The sequence below is a fragment of the Squalius cephalus genome, assembly GCF_949319135.1.
Source record: "Squalius cephalus genome assembly, chromosome: 8".
NCBI lineage: Eukaryota > Metazoa > Chordata > Actinopteri > Cypriniformes > Leuciscidae > Squalius > Squalius cephalus.
This window is the reverse complement of record NC_137129.1, coordinates 21,029,591-21,050,504: the sequence shown is the minus strand read 5'-3', so window position 1 is coordinate 21,050,504 and position 20,914 is coordinate 21,029,591. Positions and strand designations below refer to the sequence as shown.

At 38.2% G+C, this 20,914-nt stretch overlaps 1 protein-coding gene and 1 long non-coding RNA gene across 2 annotated transcripts in view; one reads left to right on the top strand and one right to left on the bottom strand.

Moving 5' to 3' along the window:
* LOC307162634 (cAMP-dependent protein kinase inhibitor beta-like) overlaps positions 1-20,914 on the top strand; it is a 67,889-nt gene that overhangs the window by 5,212 nt on the left and 41,763 nt on the right. The window lies entirely within an intron of this gene.
* Positions 6,229-7,151, bottom strand: LOC307162640. The gene is made up of 3 exons (XR_013821955.1): positions 6,912-7,151; positions 6,489-6,557; positions 6,229-6,362 (listed from the first exon to the last, which is right to left on the bottom strand). It is a non-coding gene; the product is annotated as an uncharacterized lncRNA (long non-coding RNA).

The following is a 20,914-nucleotide window of genomic DNA, read 5'->3' as shown; positions in this document are numbered from 1 at the left end:
TCTCAGGATATAATTTTTTGTCTAGTAATTTGAATGTTGTATTCGAAAGGAGATGCAAATAAATTACACATTGCTGGGTGTTAGATTTTTTTGAGTCACTTATTTGCTTTAAAAAGTATTTTAAAGTGTCAATGACGTCATACATATGTACGACCAGAGATACTGCTTTACAGCAATCCTTCAGTCGCTTTGGTGCTTTCGCGCTCTGCACTTTCTTTTCTCTCGAGGCACCGACAACACAGCTGACACAGGTAAATACACGTGCTAGACTTGTTTTTGTTTTGTTTGTTTGTGGTCCCGCTTTGGATGCCACGATGCCATCAAGCGGGATCTCTGGTCGTAATCAGTCCTTCACTGACCAATCAGCGTCCATTAGCAGAATGCTAGCGTGTTATGGGCAACAACAACTCAACCTGTAAGAAATCAAAAGGACATAAGTACTCGTTCATTCAACTTTCGACCTAAAACCCATGTTGAACTTGCAAAACCTACAATCAGATCTGAGATTTCTCAACGGCAATCGGGTGAAAGAGACAAATTTAGCCGTCTAGCCCCATTGACTCCCATTCATTTTGCACTCATGGCGATCGTCCCCAGTGGAACTCTGGTGATACTACAACCAAAATTCGGTACAATAGGACTTAATAGGGAGTGGGCAGGCTCTCCGTAGACGGGCTCTGGCATGGTTTAAATATTTACAAACAGGAAGTGAATTAGTGACAAATGAAGTGGTAGAATTCTGGTGATGGCTCCCTCTGGTGAAGGAATGAATGATGAATGGACTGAGACGTTACAGTAGTACTGTAATGCAGGGCTGCCAACTCTCACGCATTGAGCGTGAGACTCACGCAATCGACACTTTTCACACGCTCTCACGCCACACATCCATTTTCTCACGCACAGAAAAATTGCGTAGCAAAGAGGTACTTTAAATATTAAACTAATTCTCAGCTCTTAGATTCCATCAATTTTATTACGAAATTCAGACAAAAATACGTTTGGCGCTTGTAAATGTGACGTGACAGATCGCTGAGCGCCTCATCTGTTACTTTTTTATTTAAAGATGCAGTACAACTTACCGAAAGTATACATAATATCGACCAATTAGTGTTTTTCAACCACGGAAAGAGGTTAATGTAACAGCAGGAGAACAATTATGTCACATAACGTTATATTTACCTCAGGAAAGCCATTTAATGACCATAGCATGTTAATTGAATAGAAAAAAAATAGCTAGAGAGGAGATTTTGCTGAGCACTATATTACATATTTATTATATTTTTACTTATGTCATTAAATAATTTTTATTATAACAAAAACTGCATTATATTTAATTTAATTTATTATTTTTAACCTTTAATAATACCAGCAGATTGGGCCCTCTATGTTTACAGCATTAGGTGAGATTATTTTTTTTTAAATAAAATTTAAAATAAACATGTATCCAAATTAGTCAATATTGAATCAAAATCGGAATCAAATCACAAGAATGGAATTGAAATCTTGAAATTTTTGTCAAGCAATAATAAAAACTGTATTCTACCAGTCATTGTACAATGTAAACATTGTAACATGTTGTCACTAAACTTCATAAAATTATATTTAGTTACCAAATGTTTTGACAATCACAATTACACTTATTGTGATGCAATATTTGTTTTTACACAAATAGGCTGACAGTGTGAATTTATTCCTACATTCTGGTAAAATTATACCTTGAAGCTTACACCTTATCTGATTTAACAAAGGCTCAATCACTAAAGAATATAACATACCAGATAATGCACAACCCTGTCTTATGCCTCTAAAAACTGTAAAAGGAGTACATAAACCACCATTGACCTTTAAAATACTCTCAACATCATTATAAAGAACTTTGATGTAGTTAGTGAAACTATCACTAAAGCCAAATGCGTTTAAAACCTTCCATAAAAAAAGCTTTCTCTTGATCTAACGAAATAAAACCACAATTTAGTTTTAGCATCTTGGAGACTTCGATAAGATCACGAATAAAAGAAATGTTGTCAAATATCGATCTACCTGGGACACAGTAGGTTTGATCAGGATGAATAACACTATCCATTACATTAGCCAGTCTGTTAGCTAAGACCTTCGATAAAAGCTTATAGTCGCTGCAGAGCAAAGAAACTGGACGCCAACACTTTATATCTCCAAGATCTCCTTTTTTCAGTAGGAGGGTCAACACAGCTCTTCGGCAACTTTGAGGCAGTTTACCCCTTGCCAGACTGGTATTCAACACTTCTAGGAGATCTTCTCCTACTGTTGACCAAAAAGACTTGTAAAAGTCCACTGGTATACCATCAATGCCTGGTGTTTTTCCAGACACCATTCCTTGAACTGCCTTCTGTAGCTCACTCATACTCAGAGGGCCAGAAATTCCAGTGTTGATGCTTTCAGGCACCTGAGGTAAGTTTTCAAAGAAGAACTCACCCTCATTTTCTAGCTCTACAGCAACTTCACTTTTATATAAATTCTCATAAAAACCAACTGCCCTCTGGCGAATATCCGAAGGATCTGTCAAAAGAATTCCAGATTCAGATCTTAAAGCATGAATGGTTCTACTTTGACCATTCTTCTTTTCTAAATTAAAAAAGAATTTAGTTGAAGCATCCATTTGATTCACGTTTTGAAATCTCGACCTGACCAAGGCCCCCTGTGTCCTAGAACCAAGTAGATCAGCCAATTTTGTTCTTTTATCTAAAAGTAAGTCTAAGAAACCTCTTGTACTAGTAGACTCTGCCAATTCTTGGAGTTTTAAAATATCAGCCTCCAAGATACTCATTCTAAAAGTCGTCTCTGTAGTGATGTTTCGAGTAAACTGTAAACAAAGCTGTTTAATTTGGGCTTTTCCTACATCCCACCATTGTTGTACAGAGTTATAAAAACCTTTCTTAGTTTTAAAATCCTCCCAAAAAAAGTTAAAACATTCTTTAAAATGTTTGTCACTTAATAATGAAGTGTTGAATTGCCAATAAGCACTTTGGGGTTTTAAAAGATTTATAAAAACTGAACATTTGACCATACAATGGTCAGAAAAACTAACAGGTACAATGTGACAGTTCCTTATAACATTATAATGGTGTTTGAAAACGTAAAATCTGTCTAATCTTGCCATAGAAATAATTCTATCACGCACGTGAGTCCAAGTGTACTGTTTTTGCATGCCCTTTTGTCGTCTCCAAACATCACACAATTCATGCATCTTAACAAATTGAATCAATCGATTTCTAGAAGGTATATGAGGTTCTAAATGATTCCTATCTAGATTAGATTCAGTGCAGTTAAAATCACCTCCCAAAAACAAAAACTCTTCTTGATCACATTTTTGTAACACAGAACACAATATATTTAAAAACACCATTCTCTCTATTGCGGAGACCGGACAGTACACACAAATAAAAACAATAACATTCTTGTCATAGTTTGCTCTTATTTTTAAAAGTCTACCTTTTACTATTTCTTCTACTTGAAAAGAATGAGGGTTAAAATTTTTCGCAAAAAGAATGGCTACTCCACCACTAAGTGAAGTATTATGACTTAAAAACGAAAGACCACCCCACTCTCTAGCCCAATCAGAAGCATTTTTTAGATCACTATGAGTTTCCTGCAGCATCACCACATCTAACTTACTTTGTTTCACAAATTCATAAATTTCCATTATTTTCTTAAAATCTCTTGCTCCATTAATATTCAAGGAAGCAATATTAATTTCATTCATTTTTAAAAGAAAAGAAGAAAATAAAAAACAAACAAAAGCTGATAAAAACAAAACTAGAAACCCATGTGTCATGTTTGGCTTTTTAGCTATTATCATTTACAAGATCAGGGTTTAAAATTCTCACAATTTTCTTTAGCCGATAAATTTCTTTGTTTGTGAATAAGCTTTCGGCCATGAACATCTTGGTTTTGTCAACAAATTGTTTGATGTCTGGAAAATATTCACAAACACGTACTCCTCTTTTATTTTTCGTTGCTTTGAGGAATATTTTAATGTCTTCTACCTCATAATCACGACTGGATGAAGCTCTTTGAGAAAAACTGAAATTTGAATCCGAAGATTCGTTGCCACTTTCCATCCCTTCCTTATCATCATCATCAACAAAATTAGTTTTTTTTCCTGTTTAACACTCTGAACTTCACTTGAACTTTTCCTTTTACCTGGGGCCTGTACCATGAAGCCGGATTAGGTGGCTAGCCAGCTATGTTTCAGTTTAGTTTCCGCCAACCCTGGGTTTTAGGTACTATGAAAGTAGCTCGGCTTTAATCGGTGTTCGTTGCCATGGTATCTTACGCTGCACGGCTAACCTGCTCCGGGGCAGGTTATGTTCTGGATTCGAGATCTCAGACTGAAGTTTGACCAATCAGCTGAGAGCAAAGAAATATATAGGTGACGTAACTTATTCCCAGTGTCTGTTACAATGACTTCACATTTTCTTCCAAATCCTGTGACATCTCAGCGCAAATTGTTAGACGAGCACTTCGTAGAGAAAGAGTTTTTAGCCAGACAAAATCCCCTTGCCTTTCCTGATAGTTACTTGTATGAAAAAGATACCGATTTTCCACTGCGGAAGGAATGTCTTATCTTTGCGAACTTCTTGAGCCGCACATAAAGAATTTAACACGTCGAATTCATGCACTTACTGTATTGCGTTAAGTTTTTTTTTAGTTTTTTTTTTGCAAGTGGTATATACTTGCACGGTGGGTGACGCACAGAAGCTAGAGGAAAACACGGTTTGTCAAACCATTCCAAGGGTCCTCGCTCTGCAGGAGTACATGAATAGTTTCATTAATAGTGTTCCCCGGACATTTATCGACAATATCCATAAAAGAGGGCTTTTATAAAATTGCCGGTAAGATATATTGATAGGGTGACATCACATGAACATTTTTATTTATTTATTTTTTTTCAAAAAGCAAATTTCACAAATGTAGCCTACTATACAATACAATACAATACAATACAATACATGTTAAGAATTATTTTAAATCTTTTTTATTATTCTGTCAATCTTATGATAGGATTCCCTAGAGTCATTGCATGTATGCAGTCTATTGCTCCAATCTCCACTGCTCTAGGGGAACATGAGGCAGATTATGTTAATAGGAAGTCCTATCACAGCCTTAATGTTCAGGTAGAGATGATGTGAATATGTGAGATGATTATTTTCTGTGAGATGAATCTTTAAATTAATAGTAACATTAACAGATATAACAATGATCTACTAAACATTTCATCTGCAGATGACTTGTGGTCATGAACATATGATCACGAACATATGATCACAAGTTTGGATGCCAAATGGCCTGGCTCCAGTGCTTGACTCACGAATTTTCCGTGAGTCTGTTGTGTCAGCACTTTGAGGAAAGCAAGTTAAATTTGGTACAGTACAAAACACTGTTAATTTGAACTGAGATAGAAAAACCTACACAATAACCCCATCATGACCCTCAGATAGGGCCACAGCACCGTTTCAGTGTGGCCCTCAGTAAAACCAGAGTGAAGATAGAGATGACCTTTGGCATCCTAAAGGCACAATTCAACTGTGTTCGGCCCTTAAGAGTCACCAGAGCGGGCATCACAGATAGTGGCTGCATGTGCCATTCTGCACAATATAGCCACCAGTAGAACGGAGCGAGAAACACCACAAAACCAGCTTCTCCCCGATGAAACTGACCTGATCACACTTGACCACCCAGCTGGTGCAGATGTAGAGGCAATCACCATACAATATTACACTTAATAAAAGCACATTGAAACTGCAGATCGATCTCAAACTGTTTTATTGGTTTTGTGGGATGGGAGGAAGGGAGGGAGGAAGGGAGGAAGAGAGCAAGAGAAAGTTGCATTACTAAAGTGTTACTTGGTTAAATAAGTTCACATACTGAGAAGAGTTTTATCCAGCTGTTTGATCTCCAATTTATTTTTTTTATTTTTTTGGAGCCTCCTCAGCTCACAGTCCAGCTCGAGACCCCTTTAGTGAACAGTCTAGTTCAAGTCTCCTTTAGTGTGCAGTCTAGTTCAAGTCTCCTTTAGTGTGCAGTCTAGTTCAAGTCCCCTTTAGTGAACAGTCTAGTTCAAAACTCCTTTAGTGTGCAGTCTAGTTCGAGTCTCCTTTAGTGTGCAGTCTAGTTCAAGATTCCTTTAGTGTGCAGTCTAGTTCGACTCCTTTAGTGAGCAGTCTAGTTCAAGACTCCTTTAGTGTGCAGTCTAGTTCGAGTCCCCTTTAGTGTGCAGTCTAGTTCAAGTCTCCTTTAGTGTGCAGTCTAGTTCAAGTCTCCTTTAGTGTGCAGTCTAGTTCAAGACTCCTTTTGTACAGGGCCCTGACTGAGTCTGTTTCCACCTGAAACATAATTCCACCACAAACATGATCTTTACAAGTTTTCTGGAGGCTCAAATAAAAAAAAGTTCCTTGACTTCCTACAAACACAGGACTGACTGTAATTTGTCAAGGGTTTTAAATCCTTACCTTGTTCACATTTCTTCTGAAGCCCATTGAGGTAGAGGCCTCAGTTTCTGGGGCAGGTTGTGAAAAATCCTACAATAAAAGAGATGTGTAAGGGCCAGTCACTTTTTTATGCCACACATTCAAATGTTTGCCATAATAAAAAGCCCAGTGCATTTACCTCAGCAACTGTCTGAGAACACACAGACAGAGTGTCTTCATTTCCTCCACCCTAATAAATAAAAGTAGGTCAATATAAAGCATAATTGTTGTAAAGCAGGTTATGTTTGGTGTTCTGTCTGCTGCATACTGACCTCTGTGTGGGAGACTGTGTGTGTGTGTGTGTGTGTGTGTGCTGGCTTCAACAGGGACACTGTATTTCCCTGCAGAACATACAGTCAGCCATATTTAAAACTCAAAAAAAGTAGTAATGTATTGCACACATACCCAGTGTTACTTGCTTAGAGGAGCCAGCACCAGGGTCAGATTGTACAGCACCTGTAATCCCATCCATAATCGGCCATCCCTTATTGCCTACTCAGAGCCAACTCCTCTGCCAGTGTATTCTGGTTTTCTGAATTTAACTCTTTATTTCTGTTTGCTGCAAACAAGTGTTTGTGATAAAATGTTCACAAAAATAATAAAAGGTTGTGGTAAATACTCACCACTTTGAATTATATTTTTATATTTTGTCTTTATCTGCTGCGAAGAACATTTGGAGTTGGGGTTGCATCAAAAAAAAAAAAAAAAAAAAAAAAAAAAAAAAAGATTATTAATCTCTTAGTACATACATGCACATTTTTTATATATATTATAAAAATAGGCTATATTACACATATAGGCTACACATACATATACATAATTTTACATAAATATAGAACGTAGGCTATTTGTTTAACTTACACATTAACAATCAGCAATCTTTCTCCAACAGTCTTCTCTTGCTTTGGCAGCAAAGACCGTATTGTTTCGAGGTTGAAATACATATTTAAATTCATCGTAATTCTGAATGATTATCTCTTGCTCCTCCGCGGAAAAATATATCGCTCTCGCTCTACCCGCGATTGGTTGTTCAGTGTCGACGTCACTCTTTTATGAGCACGCGCGCGTGGAGTAATCATAGCTTAAGATCAAAGCCTGAGTTGACAGAGAAAGTCGATGAACTGCATCATGGTACCAATAAAGCCTGATTGCATCGGTTTGGTTTTGTCAACTCAAAACTAATCCTGTAACCCCGAGTTTGTTCAGCTATCTTCATGGTACAGGCCCCTGGAATCTTAAACTCAGTTATATCTGATTCTAGATCAACATCATCACACAGTTCGAACGATTGACCCTTCACATCATCACTTTTATCCTTTGTTAAAACTGACTCAGTAATGGTATCACTGACTCCTTCACTCACTACAGCAGTAGCATTCAATTTATCTTCCTGCAAAGACACTACTGGTTCAGTGATATCAGAAACTACATCCTGAGCTTCAGAAACACCACCATTATTCTCAACAACAGTCACCTTTTTCACATTCAGAATGGGAGCATTAGAAGTCCCTGCTACAACCCCTTCATCATCACTGTTTAGACTAACCTCCATGTTTTGCCCATCAGTCGATGTATTATCCTCTTTACTCCTTTTAGGGCAAGTCCGAATCAGATGGCCTACCCCACCACAGTTAAAGGGACACTCCACCCATTTGCATTAAGCTTTGCATTGTTAGAAACCCAGTCATACTATTGAATGGTCGTGCAACACTCATTTTCCCCTGAGACGGGAGAAATCCGTTATTTACCTTTTACACTTCCTCCTACAATGACGCAAAAATCATCATTTTGCGTCATTGTAGGAGGAAGTGTAAGAGGGGGGGATTTCTGTTGAGACTACAAGCACTAGTTCCTCATCTTTCCCAGGGGGCGGGACCCGCTCACGCTACAGACCTATTACAGATCAGTGGGTGGGACTTTACTCTCTGAAACTGAAAGCAATATCCTCCATCTTGTTTGAAGCTAAGCTAACAGGCGCTGTGGAGACAGATGTAAAGTAATGACAATAGCGGAGGAGAGTACTCAATATGATATAGAAGAGGATTTCGGAAGTCTGATGCTTGAATCAGGTGTTTGTGGCTACCTTTACAAGCCGCATTATAGCGAAGAGCAGCCGAGGCAGAAGACCTGCCTGCCGCGGACGAGGAGCCCGGACTGGCTCGAGTTAGGGCGGACTGGTGGCGCCGGTGATCTCACTATGCAACTCATAGACTGTAAGATGCAACTACGAACACAGAGATAGAGTCCGTCTGCGGCAAAGAATTTCAACGATGACAATTTCTCCTGGACGAAATCTCTGAATCAGACGAGGACACGGACGTTTGTGTTGAGAACTTTCCTAGTTTCGCACCGCATATGTTCTGACTGAACATCCAGGTACCATGCAATAATTCACCTTTTCGAAAGAAATACAAACAAGGAGTAATGCACTAATGAGTTCGCCAGCTAACTAGACATTTTGTGTGAATGTGAAATGAATTTCAAGCTCTGGTGGTAGCTAGCCTTGTAGACGGAAGAGTGATTTCTCTTATAGGCAGATATGCGCTTTCTGGATTAGTGGGAGTGGCTTGCAGAGCTGTGCAATGTGGTGCATTGTGGGAGTTGTTGTCTTTCATACAAATGCGTCCTGAAGTTATTTTTTGTCTTTCCTCGGTCACGAAGGCACCAAATTCAAAATTTATTTTACATTTCGACTACATATATGACCCACTTTAAATAAAAAACAATGTTCAAATGGGTGGAATGCCCCTTTAAAGCACTTCATCTTGTCCGTTGTGGCATAGAAAACATAATCAAAATTGTCAACCTTAATGTTAAAAGTCAAGTCAAGTTCTTCGCTATCTTTCAAAATCATGTAGGCAAATCTTCTAAAAGAAACTACATGTTTTAACAGTGGTGAAGCAGTACCAATAAGAATTTTCTTGATCGGTGAAACCAGCTTTCCATAGCGGGAAAGGATCTTAACCAGTGTATCATCAGAAACAAAAGGTGGAATATTAGACAAAGTTACTTTTTTTGAGGGCGTTGAAAGCGGAAGAACAGGTGTGAAGAGATTATTTACTATTCCCTTTTCCACTAGTTCGTTCGCTTTTTCGACTGACTTAAAAAAAACCACAACAGCACTATTCGTTTTAGACGCCGACAAAATACTGTCGTGACCAACAACTTCCCCCATTGCCAAACAACTATCTTCAACACTCACCTCGGCCGTCACCGTGACGACGCGTGAGATTCTTTAGAACACCAACTCGTGAGTCCGCCATGTCCACGCAAGGGGAAACCCCCACGCGACCCCCCCAAAAAACCTAACTAAACAATAGAAAAAGCAATAAAGGGTGAAAAAACGAAAAAAAAGAGAGAAAAAAAGAAAACTCACTCAGAAAAACACGCTCCACACTCACGACGCTCCAAAACGCTCACGCTCACACTCACACCGGAAACGAGAGAGAGAGAGAGAGAGAGAGAGAGAGAGAATTATCAATCAATTGATCAATTGTGTTATGTTAAATGTGTTATGTTAAATGCATTTGATCAAAATTAATGTATTATATTCTGACTTATCCCATTAAAAGTTGAAGTGAGTAATTTCTGTGCCACTTGCATCACCAAAAAAGTGTATCTTTTTTCCACTAAATCACCATCCAGAGATTAATGGGTCTCTTTTAGCATATTACACTAGATTATATTTACTGAGTTACTGACAGAGTCAATGCTAGTGTAACGGTTATGTTCTGTTTTGGTTAGTTTTTATTGTCCTCTATGTTCAATGTTCCCTTTGCTTATTAGTTTCCACGTATGTGCCTGTCTGATTCCTATCACCTGTTGTTCAAATAATTAATGATTAGTCCCTGTGTATTTAAGCCTTATGTTCTTTCTGTTCTTTGTCCTGTCTCGATAATGCTTTGTGATTTGTTAGTATCTTTTCTGCATTTTTATTTTATTTATTAATAAAGTACTGATTTATTGTCACCATCACTCAGGGGCTGTTTACACGACACCGTTTTCAACTAAAAACTTATGCATTTTGGCCATTCATTTACACGACAACAGCGTTTTGGGTGCCTAAAAATAAAAGTCTCCGTGTAAACAAAAAAAAAAAAAAAAAACGATGATGATTCAAGATTCAAGATTCAAGAACTTTATTTGCCATTTGTGCTTGCACACATAGGAACTCTTGTGCGGTTATTGCTCAAGAGTCAAGTCAGTTTAAAAAGACACACAAGGAAAACATAAATCTATCTATAAAACATATACATTGAAAATTGCACAAAACCCATTTAAAAAGTGTACATTTGCATTGTGAAATTACACCAGTATGTTGCATATTGCACAAGCCCCAGAGACAACATAATATAATACAATATGATATATTATACTACAAAGTTGCGTTATAAATAATTAAATAAATAAAATAAAATGCACAGGTATATTGCACAGACCCCGGATACAGTAATTCATTTTGTTTTGGCCAAGAGTCTCACTGTGGCTGGGAAAAAGCTGTTATAAAATCGTGTTCTATTTGTGATAATGCTGTCCGCTCGTCTGTGCCTGAGATTATATATACAGTTTTTGTGTGTGAGCAGGGAGTGAGCTGGATGTAGTGTGTCTCTCATAATTCTCTCTGCTCTTTTCTGACAGCGCTGTGTGTAAATTGTGTCCATAGAGGGGAGTTCTGTCCTAATAATCCTCTCTGCAGTCTTTATGACTCTTTGCAGAGCCTTCCTCTCTGTCTGTGTGGTGTTTCCATACCATACAGTGATTCCTGTAGTGAGGATGCTCTCTATCAGTTCTTTGTAGACCTGGGTGAGAGGGCGACAGTGCAGACCAGCTTTTCTGAGCAGCCTGATGAAATACAGTCTCTGCTGGGCTTTTTTCACTGTGGCAGCAGTGTTCAGAGTCCAGTTCAGATCTGATGTTACTTGTAGTCCCAGGAATCTATAACTGTCAGCCCTCTCCACCTCAGTCCCCTTGATGATGAGGGGCTGCAGGGGAGATGGGTTTTTCCTGAAGTCCATAATTACTTCTCTTGTCTTATCTGTGTTAAGGCATAGGTCGTTCACCTCACCATAGGAAAGAATTTCGTTCACCAAACTCCTGTAGCCCGACTCGTCCCCACCCTTGATGAGGCCCAGAATGGTGGTATCATCCGCATACTTCATGATGATGGTATTGTCCTGCGTGGAAACACAATCATGTGTGTACAGGGTGAATAGTTTAGGACTGAGACAGCAGCCTTGTGGAGATCCTGTGCTGACGATGAGCTCTGCAGACACCCTCCTTCCCATCCTCACCACCTGTGGCCTTTCAATCAGGAAATCCAGGATCCAGTTACAGGTGGGAGTCAGGACGCCGAGGTCTGTCAGCTTCTCAGTCAGCCTGCCCGGGCGGATGGTGTTAAAGGCCGAACTATAATCCAGGAACAGCGTTCTGACGTATGTTCCTCTGCTGTCCAGGTGTTGCAGGATGTGATGTAAAGCAATGGCCACTGCGTCGTCCACTGAGCGGTTGGGGCGATAGGCGAACTGGAGGGGGTCGATCATGCTTGGGACAATGTGATTGATGTGTGTTAGAACCAGTTTTTCTAAACACTTCATGGCTACTGGCGTAAGTGCTACTGGCCTGAAGTCATTCAGAGTGGATGGATTTGACTTTTTTGGAACTGGTACAATGATGGAGGATTTAAAAATACGGGGGACAACTGCTTGGTTTAGAGATAGGTTGAAAATGTCTACATACACACCAGTAAGTTGCTCTGCGCAGGCCTTCAGAACTCTGGGAGGGACGCCGTCTGGTCCAACAGCCTTGTGGGGGTTCACCTGCCTCAGAGCTTTCAGGACCTGTGTGGGAGTCACCTGAAAGACAGTGTCCGTGGGGTTGCAGGAGGCTTTTAAAGGGATATCTGTGTTCATTCTGTCAAACCTGGTGTAGAAGGTGTTAAGGCTGTCTGGGAGGGTGACATCCAGGGGGTCTGTGGCTGGTACCATTTTCTTGTAGTTTGTGACTGCTTGGATTCCCTGCCACATACTGCGCGTGTTGTTGCTTAGGTAAAATCTTTCAAGTTTTTGGGAATACGCCCTCTTTGTAGCTCTGATGGACTTCTGTAGCTCATACCTGGCTTTCTTGTACTCCCTTTGGTCTCCTGACTTAAAGGCTTCCTGCCTTTTCCTGATCTTCTGTTTTATATTTCCATTAAACCAAGGTTTCTGGTTTGGAAACACACGCACAGTTCTGGGAGGTGCACATGTAGATGTGCACCAACTGATGTAGTCACTCACAGCCTCTGTGTATTCATGGATATCATCTGTGGCCTCCTTAAAGGTGTTCCAGTCTGTGGCCTCTAAACAACCCTGCAGGCTAGCCTGTGCACTGTCAGTCCAGGTGTTAACAGTTTTTATTGTGACTGGCTGTGCCTTAAGCCTCTTAATGTAAGTGGGCTTGAGCCGGATTGCCAGATGGTCAGACTTGCCGAAATGGGGTTTTGGTTCAGCTATAAAGGCATTTTTGATATTGCTGTAGCAGTGATCCAGTATCTTATTTTCTCTAGTTGGAAAAGTCACAAACTGATACAATTTTGGCATATTTTTCTTTCTTGATGTCATGTGTATTACGTGTTCAGTCTACAGTGTTTCGTCGCCATTTAATGGCCTGGCAGCAGAATACAACATTTGTAGTCGTTTTCGCGGATCTGTCTGAATGGGGATTGTTTTGACAATGCTGTTGTCTGTACGTGGAAAACTCAAAGAAAAAACTTCTCCGTTTTAAGCATATCGTTGTCGTGTAAACATACCCTCAGTTTGGACTTTGTTTTCATTTGTACTGTTTTTCCGTGCCTTGTTTGTTGTCATGGTTTCTGATTTGAGTCTTCATCACTGTCAGCTGTCTGTCATTAATCACCTTCATTTGCACTTACTCTTACTCTGTGGATTTATTAAAGACTGTAATTTAAAGATCTTCATGAGCACAATTTGTGACATTTATAGAGAACAGGCTGACCGATTATCAATATAATGCAGATAATAGAATAGAAAATAAACTTTTTAATAAACTTTTATTTGACACAATATTTACTCTAAATTCATTAAAAATCTATATATTTTTGGAACACATGAGGGAACGATCACTTCTGTTAATTGGCCCATTGGACAATTATCAGCCAATAGCAAATAATCTCAGAATGACTAAATTAATCATTCTGGTTGATATACTATATTACTAGAACTGAAGAAGTACTACACAATATCTACCATTCCTTCTCCACATCTCCTCCTCCAGAGGATGTATATCCTCCAGAACCTTCTACTTCCCAGTTAGTCCACCCGCTCTCAAACTTTACACTCACTAATACATCTGCTATTGAACAGTTGATTATTAAATCTAACTCCTCATCCTGTCAGCTTCATCCTATACCAACACACCTTTTCAAAAACATTCTGCCTTCTCTCATTATACATACCCACATGACTAATAGATCCCTTATCACTGGTTATGTTCCACCTGAACTTAAAACATCTGTGGTCACCCCGGTACTCTGGGTCTCAAAAAACCTGGTCTTAACGGTCTTAACATTGTTTGCCAATCTTGTACTCCAATCTCATCTAAATGCTATCGGTATTAATGGAACTGTCCTTCAGTAGCTAAAGCTCATATCTCTCAGACAGGCAACAATTCATTAGCATTAATAAATTCCAATTTCATTCTGTTGCTGTTTCCCGTGGAGTACCTCAAGGATCTGTTCTTGGTCCACTGTTGTTTTTAATCTACATGCATCCTCTGGGTCAGATCATCCAGCATCCAGCGTAATTTCCACAGTTATGCTGATGATGCACAAATATATTTTTGTGCTCAGCCCAATTCTGTTTTTCCTCCCCCCTCCATTACATCCTGCCTATTTGATCTCAAAACATGGATGGCTCAAACTTCTTAAAACTGAATACTGAAAAAAATGAAATCCTGTTAGTTGGCCCTAAATCCCTTGTCTCCTCCCAACATGAATTCTCCATTCAACTCCATTGATAGAGTCACAGTTTATCCTTCACCTACTATACGCAATCTTGGGGTATTATTTAATTCCAAATAATGTCTTGAACCCCACATCAATCAGCTTGTTAAGTCCTGTTTTTTCTATCTCCGTAATATCGCCGGTATACGACCTTCGTTAAATCTCAAAGATGCTGAAACTATTATCTATAACCTCACGTCTGGACTATTGTAACTCTTTGCTCCCTGTTATCTATCACATTCAATTTAAAATACTTGTCTTCGTTTTCAAGGCTTGTCATGATTTAGCACCTTGTTACCTTTCAGAATTAATACACCTATATGTCCCTGCCCGCACGCTGAGATTAAGTTCTGAAAACTTGCTCGCAGTACCGAAGTTTAAACTTTCTACTGTTGGCAGTAGGGCATTCAGCATTTCAGCTCCTAAGCTTTGGAACAAACTCCCACAGCACCTATGCGCTGTCTCCTCCCTCCAGACCTTTAAAACTGATCTCAAAACTAATTTATTTACACTACGCTATGTTAACTGATTGTATACTTTAAATTTCAGATCCATGCATGCCTTACTTTGGTGTTCTTTCATATGTAATATGATCACTGTCTCTGCCTGTTTGTTATATCCTGATTGCTGTCAATATTATGTAAACTGCCCTTGGGTTCTTGAAAGGCACTATACAGTGCTATGCATAAGTTTAGACACCCAAAGTTGACTAAAAAGAGGAATAAAAAAATCATCTTTTGGAAATTGAACTTAATGCCTTAATTTAAAAAATTAGGAAAAATCCAACCTTTAAGGACACCAATTTTCTTTGTGAATGAATAATGTATCGTAAATAAATAAATGTTCTTCCTTAAAAACACAGGGTGCATAAGTTTGGACACCCCTATGTTAAATTCCCATAGAGGCAGGCAGATTTTTATTTTTAAGTATTTTTTAAAAAAAAATTAGGATACTATGCATCCTGATAAAGTTCCCTTGGCCTTTGGAATTAAAATAGCCCCACATCATCACATAGCCTTCACCATACCTAGAGATTGGCATGGGGTACTTTCCATAAGAACATCTCTCAATGCAAATCAAACTAGCTATTAGGCCAACTGAAATAAAACCATGCCAATCTCTAGGTATGGTGAAGGCTATGTGATGATATGGGGCTATTTTAATTCCAAAGGCCAAGGGAACTTTATCAGGATGCATAGTATCCTAAAAAAATAAAAAAAATAAAAAAAACTTAAAAATAAAAATCTGCCTGCCTCTATGGGAATTTAACATAGGGGTGTCCAAACTTATGCACCCTGTATTTTAAGGAAGAACATTTATTTATTTACGATACATTATTCATTCACAAAGAAAATTGGTGTCCTTAAAGGTTGGATTTTTCCTAATTTTTTTTAAATTAAGGCATTAAGTTCAGTTTCCAAAAGATGATTTTTTATTCCTCTTTTTAGTCAACTTTAGTATGGGTGTCTAAACTTATGCATAGCACTGTATAAATAAAACATTATTAATAGAAAATAAGTACATTTTAGCAAATAAGAACACCTATTATGGAAATAAGACACTTACAAATATTTTACTTAGGTGCCAACTGCAATTGCAAATTATAATTGCAATTTAAAATATATGGACTTTAATGTAACACTGAAGTGAGTTTCTTTAATTAGCATTATATTATTTACAAGTAGTTTTTTTTTTTTAAATATACTTTTAAGATTTAAAGTAACCTACAAAGGGCACATGTCATACAATTAAGCATGGTTCTTTTTCACAAGGGAATATTTCTTTACTAACTTACAAAAACTGACATGTAAGGTGTCCTTCATTTGTCAATCAAAATACAATTAACTCTTTTTTTAATTTTAGGGTGAATGTAAAGTAGTCCACTGAAGGCAAGTTTGTAGAGAACCCAAGTGCAGTTCATTTACAAAACGTGATCAAATATAAAATAAAGGCATGAACTCAAAACATAAAAATTACGCTTACCAACAGTGATAACAGGAAACAATACTTGACAAACACAAATGGCAAACATGAGGGCTTAAATGCACTAGACTAATGACTAGACAAGGGACACCTGTGAACAATGCAACAATGAACCAATGACAACATGACAACACCGAACACATGGCAGGATCACATGACTAGGGCAGGGGATCACATGACAGACATGAAACAAGAACATGAAACAAAACCAAATTGTGACAGTGAAATATGACATGTTCTTAACAGGCTTTGTGAGTTTCACTCAGATACTGCAGCTGAAATATCAATGTAGGGTGGTCACCACTAACATGTGATGCATTTCCCAACATGCTACAGAATATTAGCCTGTATTACTGGCATTACTGTATTTCCTTACTGTATGTGTTTGCAATGTGTGCATTGCTTTCCCACGCATCCATCCATCAATCCATCCATCCATCCAGTCTCGGTATTTTAACCTTCTTACTAATTGAAAAAGATGCTCAGAGAGGCAAACTGATTTTTGCCACAGGGCAAACACAAGCCTGATAACTCTTGTTGTGCATATTTCTGGGTCTATGCCATAGGCAGTGCCAATGCTTTGAGCCAGATGGCATCTCATGGCTGGTGCACATATGCTAAATGACCGAACTATATATCAAGGTCAGAAAGGACTCTGAAAGGCTGCAGTGTGTGTTGTGTTTGGACTGACCATTGTAAGACCTTTCTGCTGTTTTCGGTTTATCTAGAGACCATCATAGAAATTTGAGGGTGGGCTCTTTTGGCTTGGACCAGTAAGCAAACACCCATAATGTCATTGCAACCACCCAGTACACGCACAAGAGAGAACTAAAACATTCAGAATTATAGTTATTATGACTGGTGTTGTCTATTGTCTGGATTAATACTACAAAATAAAAGATTGTAATATTTGATTTGAATATCTTTTCTTGTGCCTCACTAAGAAATACATGCTCTGTGTATATCCAGACTGTAGGAAGTGTGATTATTGTGTTAATGTGTGTGTGTGTGTGTGTGTGTGTGTGTGTGTGTGTGTGTGTGTGTGTGTGTGTGTTTGTGTGTGTGTGCATGTGCACGCATGTGTGTCTAATTCAGATAAGTTTTAGCCAGGGGTATGAAGTTTCACACTAATCTGTCGGAAATCTATACAGACAAATTGTAAAAAACATACTCTGATCCTTCAGGCTTAGAAAGAGAAAAATTGTAAAAAACATACTCTGATCCTTCAGGCTTAGAAAGAGAAACAGAGAGAATGTGAGAAAAAAAGTTAAATAGACAGAGAGACGTCTAATCCATCCCAGAGGGTCAATTTAATAGCCTCTTTATTATGACCTAGCGAAAGCGGTCATATTAGTCCATGAGCCAGGGCCCCAAATTTGGTCCATCGGTATCAACGGGGGGGCAAATGCTATCATTGTTTTTTGGCAAGGTATACACCCCTAGTATTAGAAAAATCACGATAGCAGTGCAGCGGTGGTAGCGAAATCACTTTTTTGAGCTCATGAAGTTACTAACCCCCTAAGATTAATTCCGTTTTTGAAATCTGGTGTATATCTGGTTTAGGCTCATGCTAGGGATATTGTCAATATTCTATAATATGGTGCTTGGTATCGTTGGAAAGGGGACCTTTTAGACTTTCATTTAAGCCCAGTACTGAATCTGCCTGACAAACACAGAGGTCACATGACTTCTTTAAACCAGAAATAACACACATTTTTTTCACAATTTCCGCCTAAACTGTATGCTTTCTTTTATCCCTGTGGCATGAAAGAACACCACGGACACAAAACTCAACAACTTCAATACTCAAGGCACTCTGATGACTCAGAAAATGTATAATATACCCATACTATTTATTTGTGAGAGCCTTAAATTAGACTTGTGCAGCCAGCACAAGTCTTCAAAATAGAATAGAGCCAATAGAATGGACAAACAGAATACCCTATTAGGTTTCAGAATACCAGGGCCAAATGGCCTATTTATTCATGTACAGTTGTAATAAAAAGTAATTGTTTCAATAGTGTAGTCAATGGTGTTGTCAACATAACACTTGTAAGTGGTTTAACAAAATGTTTCTATCGTGTATTTTGATATTCACCCACTTTCAGTTAGAATGTCAGAAAGTAGCTCATGCACTGAATGTTGATGGATTTTGAAAGTTTGACAAGGTTTTGTCAGTTTTGTGAAAAGATTGTTGGTTCAGTTGACTGGTTATAACAACACTACCAACTATGCCATCTTCAATCAACTTCCATTGAGTTCCAGGGGTATTAAATGTAAGTACAAAATACTTTTTCTCTTGTGCTTGTGAATTGGTGGGGAATAGTAGCAGTAGCTAATGTAAGCTTGGTGTTTTTCACACTTAGTATACTTCTTTTAAACTTAAAATAAGAAAGTATACTTTCAGTCTACATTTTATGTACTTCTCAGAAATATACTTAAAATTACACTTCAGTGTAGGCCTACTTGATTTATACTGAGAGAAAAGTCCAGGGCCCGTATTCATAAAGATTCTAAGAATCCTCTCAGAAAACTCTTAAAGGACAAGTTCGGTATTTTACACTTAAAGCCCTGTTTTCAGATCGTTTCTGATGATATAGAACGGTTAAGATTAAAATTTGGACACATGTTGCTGTCCCGAGAATTTTCGGTTTCTGTGGTAGCACCCCCCCCACCTCCACCTCCACCTCCACCTCCACAATGGCTGCATAGGTGCACTGGAACAATCCTTCCTAAAACGCATTACACTTTCGTTTACAAAGACGTGAAACTCACCGAGTGGTCAGGGGTGTTCACTGATATGCTCACACAAAAATCACTGCAAAAGATGCTTTCCAACAGGTGTTTTACCATTCGTTGTAAAACTGTGGAGCTATTTTTCCAAACGCCTCACACCCGTACATTCTTCCGTTGAGAGCTTGAATAATAGACGGCGGCCGAGTAACACCATACCTCACAGCACATCCTAATACAAGTCAGTGGAGTTGGAGTTGGGGTGGGGGGGGGGGATGTGCAACCACAGAAACCGAAAATACTCGGGACAGCAACATGTGTCCAAATTTCAATCTTAACCATTCTATTTCATCAGAAACAATCTGAAAACAGGGCTTTAAGTGTAAAATACCGAACTTGTCCTTTAATTTAGCTTAAAAACTTTTACATAGCAGTCTTAGCTTAAGAGCGATTCGGGGCCAATCTGAGAGCAACTCTGAGCAAGGAAAAGACAAAAACTTTCATCTTAGTGAGGAGGTGGGGCTGACCCCGTTGCTATGTATGACACAATCTTTTGAAGACTGTGATTGGCTGGTTGTCCAAGAAGGAAAAAAGAGTGATTTTAAGTATAGGGTCTATTCTAAGCATTCACTTTAAAATTACATGCGACTACATTACACACTGCTGCAATGTTGCATTTTCCCAGTTGCCAAATATCGTAATGTAGTGATTACTTTCATTTCTGGCGCTATGGCATTTCTGTGCTGTGTCGGAGATGTTAGCGCGTCTCTAATAAGATCAGTCACAAACATGATCCCTGCACGATCTAATCTATAGCATCTTATTAACTCACTGTCATCCATTGTCTGCAACACATTTTTTCTCCCTCTTCGTCTTTCTGCCATGTTCTCCTCTGCTAAAGAAACTCTTAAGCCTCTTAAAAGTCCTCGTCCGTACTCCTTACAATTTTGACCTTAAGACCTCTTTTAAGGGTTAAGATGCTTTCTGAATTATTTTTTTCTTTACTGGGATTTTTTCTTTAATTTTAAGAGTAAACGCCCACATTTCTAAGAATTTTCTTAGAATTTTGTCACTAGGAGCTACTCATTGCATTAAGATTCTTTATGAATACCCAGGTATATTTGGCCTGTACTTGAACTCAATTTTTTGATCCAGATATACTTAAAAGAATAATTAAGAATTCAAAGTATACTTGTCTTGTAGTTGTGTTAACTCTTTTGATTGAGTAGTCAATTAAATATACTTTTTTTTTTACATAGTTTTTCATATACAGTCTTATGAAACTTACATTGTTTGAAAATATTGATTAGAATATTGATATAAAACAGATATGTTTCTAATTCTGCATATCTGAATTTTTGTGTAGGCTAGTCCACTGGTAGTGTATAGCAATTTACTCTAATTCTACTTTTTTGTTTAAAATGTTGCCTTTCTTTATGAAACTTACTGACATTCAAGTGTTGATTAAAAAAGGATGCATGAAGCTAATAAAATGTTTTTAAAATTAAAGTACAGTTAAAGGTATTTTTCAAGTGCAAATAATATATAAGTAGTAAACTATAAGTATAATGTTATGTTCACTTAAAGAAAACTTACAAGTATACTTGCAGTATAAACTACGAAACTAGTAGTTTACTGAGAGTACACATCAGTTTGTACTTTCATAAACTAAAAAATGTACTACTTGTATTAA